This window comes from Jaculus jaculus, chromosome 11 (genome assembly GCF_020740685.1).
Source record: "Jaculus jaculus isolate mJacJac1 chromosome 11, mJacJac1.mat.Y.cur, whole genome shotgun sequence".
NCBI classification, from domain to species: Eukaryota; Metazoa; Chordata; class Mammalia; order Rodentia; family Dipodidae; genus Jaculus; species Jaculus jaculus.
The window spans coordinates 112,708,498-112,724,369 of record NC_059112.1 but is presented as its reverse complement, the minus strand read 5'-3'; the positions used below and the strand labels follow the sequence as shown (position 1 = coordinate 112,724,369).

General features: G+C 51.2%; 1 protein-coding gene across 2 annotated transcripts in view; it reads right to left on the bottom strand.

Moving 5' to 3' along the window:
- Positions 1–1,531, bottom strand: part of Axin1 (axin 1) — a 73,605-nt gene extending 72,074 nt beyond the window's left edge. For both annotated transcript variants that reach the window (XM_045161782.1, XM_045161783.1), the window contains exon 1: positions 1,443–1,531. The gene's annotated coding sequence lies outside the window, so the exon portion shown is untranslated. The remainder of the gene's footprint in view (positions 1–1,442) is intronic.
- Between the last annotated feature and the right edge of the window lie 14,341 nt (positions 1,532–15,872).

Here is a 15,872-nt window from a genome sequence, read left to right as displayed (position 1 = left end):
GTGTTTATTTTACTCAAACATAGCTTCCCAGCTTTTGATTTACATTGAATGTGGAAATAACATTGAGAGTACTTCCCAATTTATATTATTTATTTTAGTTTTATTTTCTTGGCTTTTCAAGATAGGGTCTCGCTCTAGTCTAGGCTGACCTGGTATTCACTATGTAGTCTCAGGGTGGCCTAGAACTCATGGTGATCCTCTTACCTCTGCCTCCTGAGTGCTGGAATTAAAGGTGTACACCACCATGCCCAGCCCAATTTATATTCTTGAAGAGTGATGGTTATCTCTCATATCTATCCATTTCATCATACAAATTCCCAATAACCAATGTAACTCCAAAAAATCCACTTAGCTGGTCTGAAATATGAAATCTAAGGCAAGTAAACACCTGCTAAGAATTAAATACAACCCATGCTTTCTCTCTTGTTCCTGAAACCAGCTAGTGCAGCCTCTTAAATTAAACTGCATGTTCTCCAAAACCTGTGAGTCTACAGAAGGCACATGTTGCAGCAAAAAGGAGCGTGCACACAATGAGAACCTTTAATAAGCTATCTTGGAGATGGGCTGTGAAAACCCTAGACAATTAATGGCTTGATATATGTTTTTTCTCCTCTATGATCTTTGTGCCCAACTTAAAAAAAAAAAAAAAGTAGCTCTAGTTGCACAGGAGTTGAAGGGAATATAAAAAGTTGCAGTGAGGTTAGAATCTAAGACCTAACCCAAAGGAAGAGAGAACTGTTTTGTGAGCAAAGCATCAACCAGACAGGGTATGGACACCAGGACCCAACTAGCTTATCCAGCAAGAACCACAACATGGATGCAGAGTGCCTGCCTTCCTCGTACAGCATTCACTCATGCCTTGGGAGGGCGGGCGGAGGATGGGGTGCGAGTGAGGGCTGAAGGGACTACCCCTGCACACCTGCACACACAGTCGGACTCCAGCAGCTTGCTTCTCTGCTCTTACCCACTCACACCCCTGAACACATCCCAGACTAATGGACCACAGCAGGCACACTGCACTCTACAAACACAGATCCAGCTGCAGAACCTGCTCATAATCCTGGGTCTCACTTCTTTCCCTTTTCAGAGCTCAAGGCCTCTGCCTTCCCCATTCCCTGCTATCACCTCCTCCATGGCACACTGGCCCTCACAGCCCCTCACCCCACACACCTATCACACATCGCAGTTCTCACGCCTCTGCCTCGTTCTCGTAGCCTGCATCTACCTGCCTTCTTTCTACCTGCCTTCTTTCACTTCGCAGCCTCGCACACATTCATGCATCCCGGGGTCTGCACAAACCGTACTCCGACACGCCTCCCGCCAGCAACCCGCGCGCCCCTCTTCCGGGTCCGCGCCCGCTGGCCTAGCGCGGCCTATGCTCGCAGCGGCGGGCGGCAGGCCTCCGCGCCGAGGGAGGGTGCTCGCCGGTCCCCACTACTCACCGGCGTGCGGTGACTGTGGCTGCGAGGGCCCGGGCCCACCTCCGGGCCCGGCGCGGCCCATGCGCTCAGCGGCGGCGCGGCGAGAGGGCCACGGCGGGGGCGCGGCCCCGGACGGCCCCCATCGCGACGGCGGAGGCTGCTCAGCGGCCCGAGGCCCCGAGGCGGCGCGGGGCGCCACCGAGACCCGGCCACCCACTCTCACTGGCCCACTCCGTAGGGAAGTGGCCCCGGCCCAACTCGAGCGGGCTCTGGCGGCGGCGGCGGCCTCAAGCGCTGCACTGAGCCGGGAGCCGGAGCCCGGAGCGCTGTAGCCCAGGCCCGAGCGCCCCCGCCGGCGCCGCCCGGAAGTGCGGGGGCGGGGCCTCGGAGCCGGGGCGGGGCCGCGGCGTGGGGAGGACCGGAAGCACAGAGACAAGGTAAAGTGCACCGGGCAGGGCTCTCCAGCGAGAGGCGAGGCCGCGGCGTAGGTGGGGCCGGAACTAGGGGGCGTCGTCGTGCTGGAGGTGGTGAAGGCGTAGCGTGGGTTTCGCGCCCGGCGAGGAAAGTTGCCCCGTAGGACTCGCGAGAGGCGACGATTGCAGCGCGACCCAAAGGGTGGCTTGGGGAAGTTCCTGCCCTGGGCTGGTACGGTGGTGAGCCTGAAGTGCGCAGCTAGATTGCAGGGCTTGTCTCCGCACCACACCTCGGATGACGACTCTAGTCTATCAGCTCAGAGTTCTCGAAGTCGGTACTCACAGGCCCAATCATCGGCCAGCCAGTGCCCACTCCCTCTGAGCAGGTGGGTAAGGGCCAGAAGGCCTCGAAGCTGAAGCTCCCTTCCTGGCCCATCCTTAACTGAAGTTCCTCTCAGGGACCATCACCGCCTACCCAGAGGTCCCAGCCATTATTAGGCTTGTGATGGGTGGGACTGGGCTAATCAGAAGCTGAACCTCTGGTGATGTCCAGCCCATCTGCTTTCCCTTTCTTCATACCCACTGTCCCTTAGCTGGCCTGAGAAGATAGGCTGGGGCTCTGCCCCAAGATGCACAGAATCAGACTAGGCTAAGGCATACTGAAAGTATCCAGTATATGTTGGCTGTAACTTGGACAGAAGCCACAATCTCCTAAGAGTCTAGTGGGCATGAGCTGGCCCACTACGATGCAGGTTCCTTGGTCTTAATTTCTCCCAGGTACCTAAACACCACCTAGGATCCAGTCAAAGGCCGTCTGTCACGGAGGCAAGGTGGCCCATGCCTTTAATCCCAACACTCACAGAGGCAGAGATAGGACTACTGTAAACCCAAGGCCACCCTGAGACTACATAGTGAATTCCAGGTCAGCCTGGGCTAGAGTGAAACCCTACCTCGAAAAACCAAATAATAATAAATAAAAATAAAAGAGCTGGGTGTGGTGGTGCACGTGTTTGATCCCAGCACTCGGGAGGCAGAGGTAGGAAGATCACTGTGGTTCAAGGCCACCATGAGATTGCATAGTGAATTCCAGGTCAGCCTGAGATAGAGTGAGACCCTACCTCGAAAAACCAATAAATAAATAAATAAATGGTTGTCTTTCTACTGCAAAAGGTCCACTAATCTAAGCCACCCTAGAAATGGAGGGGCTCTGAATGTCGTGATCTCCCCTACACACACACACTCTCTCTCTCTCTCTTTCCCTCTCTCTCTCTCCAACCTTGCTGAGGTTTTCAGTCTGAGCCTGTAAACCCAGCAGGCCAACTCCATATTGCCCCCCCCCCCCCACGGGCTGCAGGACACTAACCCACAGCAAACAGGTGCTCCAGGCAAAGGGATAATCAGCCCTACTTGGCAGCAACCCCTGTGTCAGCTGTGGTCAATGCCATCCTATCAGAACCAGAACACTGGTAGAGTCTTGCTCAGCCCTTTACCCTACATCAGTCACTTTCCAAGCAGAAGGATGCCAGCACAAGGCACCACTGCCCCTGACGATGTCATTTGCCTTCCTGTTTGGGATTCCAGAGCACTACCCCGGCACTACCCCATATCTGCCCAGGGCTCCCTTTGGCCAACAGTCTTACCTGGCCTGCCAGGGGTCCCTGGTATCCACATTCTTTCATAATCTCTCCTGAATGAGATCTCCCCCATTACCACCCTCTTCTGACTGCATCTGCAATTGACCACCTATATGTGGCACACATGCTACCACTATGATGCCACACAAGTCATCACTAATGCTACCATCACACCTTCTCCTGGACATTGCTCATCCTCAGTGCCTAGCACCTCATCCTTCATTGTTCTCAGACAGAAGCAGAAGTCCAGGCATGAGGCTGCTCCTGAGCACCAGACCACCTTCCACCCAGCTGCCCACCAGTGTCACCTGCCTAGGGTCATCCTGTGCAGAGATATCTCAGGCCTAATTCTACCACCTGACTCTCTGGCACTCAGCATAGTGCCTGATGTTCAGGGCTGCTATGTGTAAGAAAGGAACAGCATGAACAAGGGTTACTGAGGCATCCCAGCCTGCCAAGGTCCCCTCCTAGGCCTGTCACTGAGCCTTAGGGCAGGGGCTAGGCTACGGCAAAACTGTATTGCTAAGCCAACATGTGCCTGACTGGATCATGGCAGCAGATGTCATGTTCATGCATGTCCAACTAGGACAGCCCCAGGTCCCAGGGTGTCTGGGCATTGGAAATGCCTTTGCAGCCTCTCCCCCAGGCATTCAGTCTCAGATCCTTAGAGTAGATCATGAGTGGAAACTAGGTGGGCAGTAGGTAATCTTCATGGAACATCTCACAGACCTCCATCACATAAGTAAGTTCTGGGTTGTGGGCCAAAAGCAAGACCTCCCAGGCACTGGCCTTGGGCTGCCACCCCACTCCCTAGACCAGGGCCCCATTGCTTGCCTTGATTCTGTAGAGCTGCTGCTGCGGCCAGGCCAGAGTCTCGGGGTCAAGTCCACGTCTGTCCTCCTCCTAGCCCACGGTGGTAGGTATCCCCAAGACCTGGGACCAGAATAGGACCCTTGGACCTCTGGCTCCTCGGAAGCCCTGCCCTGCAGGGACAGAAGGGAATCAGGAAGCCTGGAAGAAATGCAGCAAGCCTGCTAAGGTGGGTCAAGGTACAGCTGTGGAAGAGAGTACCCAGTTGGGGGTTGTAAATGGTAAAGGATAGACCAGAGCAGGGAGCCTGAGAGACCTTCACTCAGGATCAGACTGGAGAGACCATGAGGAAGGCTCTGAAGAAAGGAGGCCAGAGAGGACAGCAATGGGGGACCTTGCTTCTGAACAATACGTACTCTCCTTCCATGCTCAGGAGCCTTAAGATGCAAACACCCTTTGTTCCAACAGAAATTGCCACTAACAACTTTGACTTAACTTCCATATTTGTTCAGGTTTCTTTCCAGGAACCAAAGGTATAAATATAAGAGCAGAAATTAAGTTATTTTCTTCAACATACATAAAAAGGAATAATTCGGGGTTGGAGAAATGGCTCAGTGGTTAAGCACTTGCCTGTGAGGCCTCAGGACCCCGGTTCGAGGCTTGATTCCCCAGGACCCATGTAAGCCAGATGCACAAGGTGGTGCATGCATCTGGATTTTGTATGCAGTGGCTGGAGGCCCTGGTGTACCCATGTTCTCTCTCTCCTCCCCCCTTTGTTTGTCTCTCTTAAATAAGTAAATAAAAATAAACAACAACAACAACAAAAAGGAATAATTTAAGCCAGATGTGGTGGCACATGCCTTTAATCCCACCACTCAGGAGGCAGAGGTAGGAGGATCACCATGAGTTCGAGGCCGCCCTGAGACTACATCGTGAATTCCAGGTCAGCCTGGGCTAGAGCGAGACCCTACCTTGAAAAAACAAAAAACAACAACAACAAAAAAAGGAATAATTTGAAATAAAATGACCTTTGAAGCCTTCAGTGTGTTCATCCAGGTGACTAAGGAAGACCAGGCATAGAAAGCTATTTGAAGGGCTGGAGGGGTGGCTTAGCACATAAGACATTTGTCTGCAAAGCCAAAGGACCTAGGTTCAATTCCCCAGGACTCACGTTAACCAGATGCACAAGGGGGCGCACATATCTGCAGTTTATTTGCAGTGGCTGGAGGCCCTGGCACATTCTCTCTCTCTCCCTCTTTCTGTGTCAAATAAATAAATAAAAATAAAATATTTAAAAGCTATTTGAAGGGCTGGAGAGATGGCTTAGCAGTTAAGGTGCTTGCCTGCAAAGCCAAAGGACCTGGTTTGATTCCTCAGGAACCATGTAAGCCAAAAACACAAGATGACATGTGTCTGCAGTTTGTTTGCAGCTGGAGGCCCTGGCGTACTCATTCTCTCACCTCCTTTCTCTCTCAAATAAATAAAAAAAAAAATTTTTAAAGCTATTTAAAGACAGGTGTAGTGGTGCATACCTTTCATCTAAGCTAAGGTAGGAATTTAAAGCCCGCCTTGGGGCTACAGAGTGAATTCCATGTCACTCTGGCTACAGTGAGATCCTGCCTTGAAAATAAAAGCTTTCTGAAGGAAATTATATGGGACCACCTGTGTGTTAAGCAGGTTTGATCCAGCAATGCATGGAAGAAGGCCAGCTACAGAGATGGATGTCCACAGTCCATGCACCAGCTCAGGAAGGAAGGATGAAGAGGCACCATCCTAGTACCAGATTCTGGAGGAGCCTCAGGCTCAGCTGGTTTCTAGCTATCTGTCCCCTGCCCCCTCTGGCAGTGAAGAGGTGTGAAGTTGGCCAAGCAAATAAGGTCCCCAGAGGGAGAGGATGTATAGGTTTTTAAGTAGCTTATTTGCCATTCTAGAATAGGGCAGCTGTCTGGACCCAAAATGATTCAGAATGCTCTAGAGAGGATCTGGGTTGGCCCAGTTCCCACAGTGAGGACTCTCAGTTCTCCCACTCTGCCAGCCAGCCACCTTCGTGCCATAAGCTCAGCCCATCATCTCCTCATCCTGCATCTTTTCCCATCAGCTCTGAGCTCAGACAGGAGGGCCTAACACAGGACAAGGAGCACTGAGTAGATGAGCGACAAAGTCACACACAGGTGCCAGTTTATGTGCAACAGAACATGTATCTGTGAAGGCAGTAGGAATAACAGCCCATCCTAAACTATTCACAAAGGTCCATGGTAGAGATCATAATTACCAGTAGGTTCCATTCTCATTCTCCATATATTCATTCTCATCTCCCTTCTTCCTTTCTCTGACAGAATTTTATTATGTAGGGCTGGAGAGATGCCTTAGCAATTAAGGCACTTGCCTGAGAAGCCTAAGGACCCATGTTCAACTCTCCAGATCCCACGTTAGCCAGACATACAGAAGTGAGGTAAGGGGCTGGAGAGATGGCTTAGCAGTTAAGGCATTTGCTTGCAAAGCCAAAGGATCCCGGTTCGACTCTCCAGGACTCATGTAAGGCAGATGCACAAGGTGGTGCATGCATCTGGAGTTTGTTTGCAGTGGCTGGAGGCCCTAGCGCTCCCATTCTCTCTCTCTTTCTCTCTCTCTCCCTCTCTGTCTCTCCTCTCCCTTCTTCCTTCTCTCTCTGCCTCTTTCTCTCAAAATTTTAAAAAATTTTTAAAAAGTTAGGCAAGCACAAGGTCACACATGCCCACTAGGTGATGCAAGCACCTGGAGTTCAACTTAAGTGGCTGAGGCCCGACATGCCAATTCTCTCTGTCTCTCAAATTAAAAAAAGAAAAAAATTATCTTACTGTGTAGTCCAGGCTAGATTCAAACTTGTGATCCTCTTGCTTCAGCTATCCAATTACTAAGATTACAGGGATGCACCATCTTGGGCTCTTTTTTTTTTTTTTTTTTTTTTTTTTCTTCAAGGTAGGGTCTCACTCTAGCCCAGGCTGACCTGGAATAATTCACTATGTATTCTCAGGGTGGCCTTGAACTCATGACCCTCCTACCTCTGCCTCCCAAGTGCTGGGATTAAAGGCGTGCACCACCATGCCCAGCTGGGTTCTGTTTTCTTTTCTGAACTTCAGAAATATCCTCTGGTGACATTACTGTTACTATCATGTTGAAACCCCAATAACTCCATGGTAGCTGCCATCTTCCAGTTGGTTATCAGTGCATAACTCACAGGGTCAACATGACAACAAAGGTGAGGAGGACCTTGAGAGATGCCATGTAGCCGTGGGCATTGTTGGCTGGTCTGCTGCTATGCATACTCCAGGCTGGATTTCCCCAAGTCCTGATTCTACATCAGCAGCCACCTCAGTGCTGACATGCCCCTCACAAGTCCTTTCTCCTCTTGCCATTTGTACTGTTGTAGAGACATATCTTCCAAGCTTGCAAGTTGTATCACTCTTATTTGGAGCAAAAGGAGCACAACTTTGCATTGAATGACTTGGTTTAATGTGACTCCAGTGTCAGCCACTGTTGACACTCCTGAATAATGGGTGACACAACTGTCACCAGTACAATATAAGTCCCTGATGGCTTCTGCATCCAGAATACCATCTCACCTGAGTATCTACCTTAGCCTCCCAGGTAAAAAGTACTCTTCCACACAGGGGTAGAGGAGGAACCCACACTCCTTGCTAGCATGGGCTCTCAGCAGAAGTAGCCACTGAGGTCATTGCTTACCCCTCTGGCTCAAAGTACAGGGTTACCTATCCTAGGGCCAGTTGGCTAGCACCATGCTTGACACCTCCCCGCCCCCCATGTGGGTAGGCTCCGGAGCCCTTCACAATCACTTGCCTACATCTAGCAGGCTTGACCCAGAATATCATGATGCTGCTGTCCCCCAGGATTCAGAGTTAAGACCTCAAGGCCAGCCTGAAGGCAGTGTTAATAGGCACAAAGATAGGGCTAGGCCAGCTCTCCACTAAGGTGGGTCCAAAGCAGCAGGCTCATCCCAGGATACTGTCCACATCCTCAAATCAGTCTGTTGTCCTAAAAGGAGTCATCCACATACTGCCTTCCTCAGATGTTCTAGCCCCAGGAATATGTCTAGGGTTCTAGATGGAGGAACAGGGCAGACACCTTGAGGCAAATAGGCCAGAGCCAGAAGGTGGACGTGTAGGATGTGAGATCCAGGTTAGCTCTTTCTAACACCCCAGCTAGAAGCCTGGGATGCAGGATGGGAGGACAGCCTGTCACCAGGCCCAGAAGCTCCCCAATTAGGTAGCCTTGGGGACATCAGGAAATAGCTCCAGCCTCCCTGGAGATTTTTGAACACCTGCTATGCCTGTTATGTCTGTGTCTAGGTAAGACAGTGTCCTCCTTGGCAAAGTGAGAATCCCTCGAAGGTCCACATATGACCCTACCTTAGGTGGTAGGATAGCGCCTATTGCTGTCTGTGACCCGGTCAGGTGTCTCACATATCTTCAAAATAAGCAAGAGCTTATGGTCTCTTCAGCCCCAGCACCATGTCCTTAAGACAGATATATCCTCCCTTATGGGGCCTAAAGGTATTCAGAAGGTAGTCACACATCCCTGCATACCTCAAGCCACTTCCTATTCCCATCCTGAGTACACCTGCTGCCCACCGTCACCTTTGTTTTTCTCTTCCCTCCCTATCTGTCTTCATAGGCTTTACTCTCCATGTACCTACCCAGTACTGGGTATCAGTGTTCCTTCTACTTGATTCATCTCAGTGAGCCCCCACCAAACCCTCATCATCCCAAGGAAAAGCAGCTGTACCTCAAACTGGTGGACAGAGGACCTTTTGACAGAAGGTGAAGAGGGCTGGGCATGGCAGCTCATGCCTTTAATCCCAGTACTCAGAGGGCAGAGGTAGGAGAATTATCATGAGTTTGAGGCCAGCCTGAGACTACATAGTGAATTCCAGGTCAGCTTGGGCTAGAGTGAGATCCTACCTCAAAAAAAAAAAAAAAAAAAAGAAAGAAAGAAAGAGAGAAAGAAAAGAAAAAAAAAGTAAAAGAAAAAGGTGAAGAGTGTGGCCCACAGGCTGGCAACCCACTGCCTCAACCCACCTTGGCCCCTTCTTCCCTGTGTCGTCTACTGCCACTGCCCCTCCACATTGCTGTCCTGAGATGTCTCTCTCAGCTGCCTAGGAATCCTGCGGCCAAGTTCTAAGTAGTGATTATGTATGCCGGGGTCCCTCTGGCCCCTTTGTTGCTGCAGAATCTGTCGTGGCAAACAAAAGTGCACTGGATTAGCCACAGTGGATTAAAAGATTTGCCTCTCAGAGTTTACCTAACAACCTAACAATCACATCCACAGCAGCTTTCAACCCCCAGGATACACTTGCTGGGCCAGTGAGAACTTAAGGCCTCTGTGGGCACAGGAACTGGTTGTGCAGTTATATACCTAGCCATGGCTCATTCTGACACCCAGCGCAACCCACAGCCCAGACCTTCTTCTCAGCTCCCATAGGCTCCTGTGGGCAAACCTTGGGAAAGGGACAGAAAGCAGGTAGAAGGTAGAGGCTGAGGTAGGGGACAAGGCCTGGCCAGGACTGCCTTTCAGAGGATGTCTCAGGAACCAGGCCTTGCCTATGCCTAGCTTGGCCCTCTGATAGATCCACACAGCACACACAGCCACAAGGACAGGAGCAACAACATGGAAAGCCACAGTGGGTAGGTGACATACCAGGCTCTGCTGTGCTATGGTGCTCGACCCCTTCATTGTTACCCCACATAGCGTAGGTTCCTATTCACACGTATGCACGCACGCACGTACACACACACACACACACACACACACACACACACACACACACGTGCACGCGCACATACACGCACAACACACAAGCATGTCCCCTTTGATCTCCGAAGGGGACTCCATTGACAAGCTCTTAATCGCAGCTGCCTGTGCAGGGCTGTGCTCTGAAGTCCCGAGTAATGGGATTTGGCGCTTCTGATCCATCTGGGCTGGCCGCTCCCTCTGTTATAGGTGGACATTTTTTTTTTTTTCTATTGCTTCTCTTTCTTGCTTCTTGAAAAAAAAAATGCTTCTTAAACCATGCCGACTTGAGGCAGCTTGTCGCCGAGCCCAGACGTGGTAGCCAGAACACAGGGCGTGGACCAGTTGGGGGTCTTTGATGCCGCCTCTGTATAGAATATGATGTGGGAGACCTACCAGAGCGGTTTTCGGGCCTATGCTCTGGTGGGCTCCATTCTGTTCATGGACTTTCTTTTGTCTCCTCCTCTGACCCTTCCTTGGGCCATGTGGAGAAAGGGCCTAGAGCGAGAATGTGGTGTGTGTGTGTGCCTGTGCCTGAGGGTGGGGTGGGCTGAGGGCAGGGCCGTAGCCAGGAGAACAATGGGCTGCAAGGACCACCTACATCCACCTGTCCACCCCTCTTTCCACCCATCTGTCCACCCGCCTGGCTTACCTCACCTGCCTGGCTCCGAGTGCCTGCTCGCGCAACACCATCCTGTTGTCCGCCATGATGGGCTTGGCCGTCCGTCCTTAGGAGCACTTTCAGCCACTCCAGGAAATGAGTCCCTGCTCTTGGCCACTGTGTGGCTGGGAGGCAGAAGCGTGACTCTAGGCTGCAGCTCAGGCTCCGATTGGCTGAGGCAGGGACCAGATGACGGGCCTCGAAACCCTATGGTAGCCATGGCAACCAGCCCCTTTAGACACCGCCACCCCCAAGCCACTCCTGTCTGCTGAGGGAGCAGGCCATACTACCAGTGGGCCCATGCCAGGGTTCCTTCAGAAGGGTGACTGGGTGTGGATGCATGGTAGCTGCTCCCACACCAGCTGTTAAGTATTTTTGGTTGTTTCATACATGTCCAGTGGGAGAGATCTCTGTCCCTCTCATGGCCCATCCTGAACCATTTTATGCCCTGCTTTAGACCCTGGCTGAAGTAGGAACAGTAACCTTGCAGTCCCTACTGACAGAAGGACTTCAGGTCAGGCTTGCCCCAGGGGCTAAAGGCTAGGCCCAGTCTGATAAGAAAATAGTGGTGGCTTATGCCTTTAATCCTAGCACTTGGGAGGCAGAAGTAGGAGAATCGGCATGAGTTTGAGGCCAACCTGAGACTACAGAGTGAATTCCAGGTCAGCATGGGCTAGAGCAAGACCCTACCTGGGGGGAAGGGGTCTGGGGGGACAGTGAATGGGAACAGTGCAAGATCCTTCATCTGTGGGGACAGCTAAGCTAAGCAAAGAGCTTGCCAGCATTACCTTTGCCCACAGAACACTCCACACACTTATAGCAATGCTACTGAGTATTGAACACAGACCTGCTGCCAAAGATCTTTTCATGAGCCTTCCAAGGCCCTGGGCATGACCCTGATCCACACTAGGCAGACAGGTTGGCCATCAGCCACACACCTGAGTCTGTCCCTGCCTTTCCCTTGGTATTGGACCATCTAGAGAAGTCTCTGCCCCTAGAGGACCAGACCACATCAGCCCTCAGCAAGGCATACCAAAATGTCCCAGAACAAGGGCTTCTCAGCAAGGGTATGACATATCATCCCTCCATGGGCTGGCCATCCTGAGGATTAATAGGGGTTGAGGGACCTTGGAGTCACCATCTCTATTCTGTGACAGTCAGAAATAGCCCAGCCTGTCCAAACATTCCTGGGAGCACCACCACCTGGTCAGCGGCCTTGAGAAGGCCTTGGCAGTCCTGGAAAGCTGTAGCCCACTTCCTGAGTTGAGCCCAGATCCCAGCTGCTAAGCAGAATGTAGGGATGTGCAGCTTCAGGGCTATGAGGATCAAGCATGCCCCTCTAGCTCCTGTAAGCAGGACCCAAGAAGCTAAGTGGCCCATGAGGACAGCTCTGTCAAGGCCAGAGGGATCTGGAACATGGGTCTTGCAATTCCTGTATCCAAAGGTTAGGATACGTAGAGCTGGTCCTGGGGACCCAGACTTGGGATGGGCCTTGCTGTGGCCAGTGACAGACTGTTTGGCCAGCTCCCAACATGGCTCAATTGCTTCATACTGGCCAGAACTGGTGCCTCCTGAGCTGCTGGTACAGGATAGTGCCTAACTTTGAGGGGTGTTCCCAGCACTCTAAGAGGCCATCAGCAGACCAGCAGGGTGTGGGTAAGGACAGAATCCTAGGTCAGCTGGTGGTGGTTGTGTGGCATTGCAAGGGAGGGAGTTGAGGTGGTATGGGATCTCTGCTGTTAGCTGAGCTCAGGATAGTGCTGTTAGGGTAGCATAGGAGGGGCAGGAGGGAGCCACACAACCTGACCCACATCTGTGCCAACAAAGGTTGGAATCCTTGTGAGATCACAGTGGTAGCATAGGACAGGAAGAGTGGAGACTTGCTACACATAGGCAGGGTTAGCACTTGAGTGAATGGGCTCCCAGTGCACTGATAGGGAAGCAGGGCATGGGCAAAGATGCCCAGGTGATCCTGTTAGGCCTTCACACCCTCCCCACCACCCTGAAGCCACTGAACACTTGAGCAGGGCTAGCAGGCAGGTGAAAGCATCAGGGTCAAGTGAAGAGGTCTAGACAAGACATACAGGCCACCTCATGTCCCTCCATCCACAGTGAAGGCCCTACTCTTCCTGGCCTTGGTTGTCTTATCTCTAAGTAAAATGATGGGGCCACCCCTTACCAGGTCTCCTCTGCCCAGCCTCAATGTGCAGGGACAGCAGCACAAAAGGTCCACTCCCTACCCTGGTGTTTTTTGAGGCTGGCATCAGGTTCTGTTGCTTAGAACATAGGTGTGACTTGTTTTTTGCAGGTTTGGTCACTACAGACCCCACACCCGATGTTGGCCCTCAGACACATTAAGAAAGACCCACAGGTTGATCCCCAGGATACAGAAGTGGATTTAAGGTGGCTCAGGAAGCTGGCAGAGTGGGATAGTATATATGGAGGGCAGGGAAAAGCAGGCCATCTTCTACAGCTGCAACTCGGTTCCTGTTCCATGTGTGGTATAAATCATGAACACAAACTTGCCTCAGTGTGTGTGCCCTCTGTAAGCTAGCACCCTTCTCCAAACCTCAGAAGGCAAGACAGCGTGCAGATGGTCTGCTTGGAGCCTGCCCTTGACCTAGGTCCTTTTAGGGAAGAAGTAGCATAAGCCAGTCACTAGGAACCATCATAATTTCCTAGGAATTACAATAGTTCTAAAAGATGTTTGTGAAGTCAGGCATGGCTCACACCGTTATCCCAGCACTTGAGACTGAGGCAGAAGGGCTGTCTCAAGTTCAAAGCCAGCCAGGGCTACATAGTCCAGGTCAGCCAAGGATACAGAGTGAGACACTGTCTCAATAAAAACAAAACAGTTTGTAAGCATGTGATCTACCAAAGCTGACTACACCAGAAAGGAACTGTTTGAGGACTGAAGACCAGGGCCATACCCAGAGTCCATTTCAGTCTTGCCTGACCTACTGGGAAAATGAAACAGCTGCAGGTTTTAGGCGAGGTGTCTGGGAAGTCTGAGCTATTTCTCAGTAACACCCATTTCCAGAGCCCAGAACTACAACCCCAAGAATCAATGTATGTAGCATGTGGAAACTTGTCCAGCTCATCATTCCCAACAGGGAGATCAGGACTGGGGTCAGGCCTACAGCTTGGCTCCTTCTCTGCTCTGACAACATCCTCCTCCAAGCCAGCCCAGGCTCCTTGAGGCCCTAGAATGCTGACACAAGAAACCCTATAGGTCCTAGCTATGTAATTCCCATAATAAGGCACAGACACAAGGATCTGGATTTTGAGGCAAACCTTGGCTACACAGTGAGTTGCCTCAAAAACAGAAAAAAAAGCCAGGCGTGGTGGCACACGCCCTTAATCACAGTACTCAGGAGGCAGAGGTAGGAGGAACAGTGTGAGTTCAAGGCCACCCTGAGACTACATAGTGAATTCCAGGTCAGCCTAGGCTAGAATGAGACCCTACCTCAAAAAAAGAAAAAAGAGAGAAAGAAAAGAAAAAAAAAAAAAAGAGATGAGCAGACTGGTGGCAGAGAGAGGGGATATCCTACCACACATCCCAATAGGGATTCAGCCCCAGTGGGTTATAATTCAGGGATGGAGTTGGTTTGGCAGTTAAAGGTGTTTGCTTGCAAAGCTGATGGCACAGGTTTCATTCCCTAGTACCCACATAAAGCCAAATGCACAAAGTGGCCCATGTGTCTGAAGTTCATTTTGCAGAGGCAAGAGACCTTGGCACACCCATTCTCTCTCTCAAATAAATATTTGAATAAATAAATAAATTCAGAACCTAACATGGGTACTGCACAGCAGGGACCAGAATACCACCACTTTGACTGAAGCCAGGGGCCTAGCAACTGCTGGTGATTTAGATAACTGGGTAGGGCCTCAGGAGCCCACTAGGGCTAAAGAAAGAGCTGGATGAACATTGCTTTGTGCAAAATTTTAAAAAATTAAGCCAGGAGTGGTGGTATACATCTTTAATCCAAGCACTTGGGAGGTAGAGGTAGGAGGATCACTGAGCGTTTGATTTGACTAGCCTGAGACTACATAGTGAATCCCGGGTCTGCCTGGGCCAGAGTGGAATCTTACCTTAAAAAACCAAAAAAAAAAAAAAAAAAAAAGAAAAAGAAAAGAAAAAGTTAAAAATTATTCACAGAGCTGGACATGGTGGCGCATACATTTAATCCCAGCACTCGGGAGGCAGAGGTAGGAGGATTGCCATGAGTCTGAGGCTACCCTGAGACTCCATAGTGAATTCCAGGTCAGCCTGGGCTACAGTGAGACCCTACCTCGAAAAAAAAAATTATTCACAGAGCAGGAGTGTTATGGTGGTATGCAGGGGCAGAAGGGTCAGCACGGATGGACTAAAGCCTGGGTGTACAGCCCTTGGGCTCTGATCCACCCAGACCTCCCTGTGGGCTCTCTACATTGGCAGGGCAGCTGTGTGCTGCCTCTAGATTTGGCACCATGAATACAGTACACATGGGTACTCTCACAGCATACCCACGGGATCCCAGTGTTGTTCACCTAGCCACCAGACCCAAGTCAGGCATGTGAGCTCTGGGAATTAGTTTCTAACCACCCTTTTCTCCACATGTAGCTTGAGGAACCCAACCCAGGAAAAAGTATGGGCCTCAATGCTTAGGCTTCTGAGTCCTTAACACTTGGATAGGCAAACCCCTGGGACACCTGGCTTGGCTTTCTACCTCAAGCCATAGTCCTAGTCACAGGACAAATAGGAAGTAGCCCTGGGGGAGGTGATGGCCCCCAAACCCATGTGCCCTTAAATCCTGCATCACTGCAGGGCAGGTGCTGCTGACAAAGTCTTCTTACTCAAGAAGCTGCCCGCACCTGGCTCTTCAGGGCATACCAGAGACCCTTCCTAGACCTGAGCCAAGCCCCAGCCTCCTTTCCCCTGCTCTGAAGAACATTCCAGAACAGGCAGGAATGTACAAGGAGAGGAAAAGAGCTTCATCCTACTGTAGCCCAGATGCTTTATGACAGGATCCTTTCCTAGAGGGATGATAAGCATCAAAAGTGACCTCGAGTTGGGCGTGGTGGTGCACACCTTTAATCCCAGCACTCGGGAGGCAGAGGTAAGAGGATCGCCATGAGTTCGAGGCCAGCCTGAGACTACATAGTG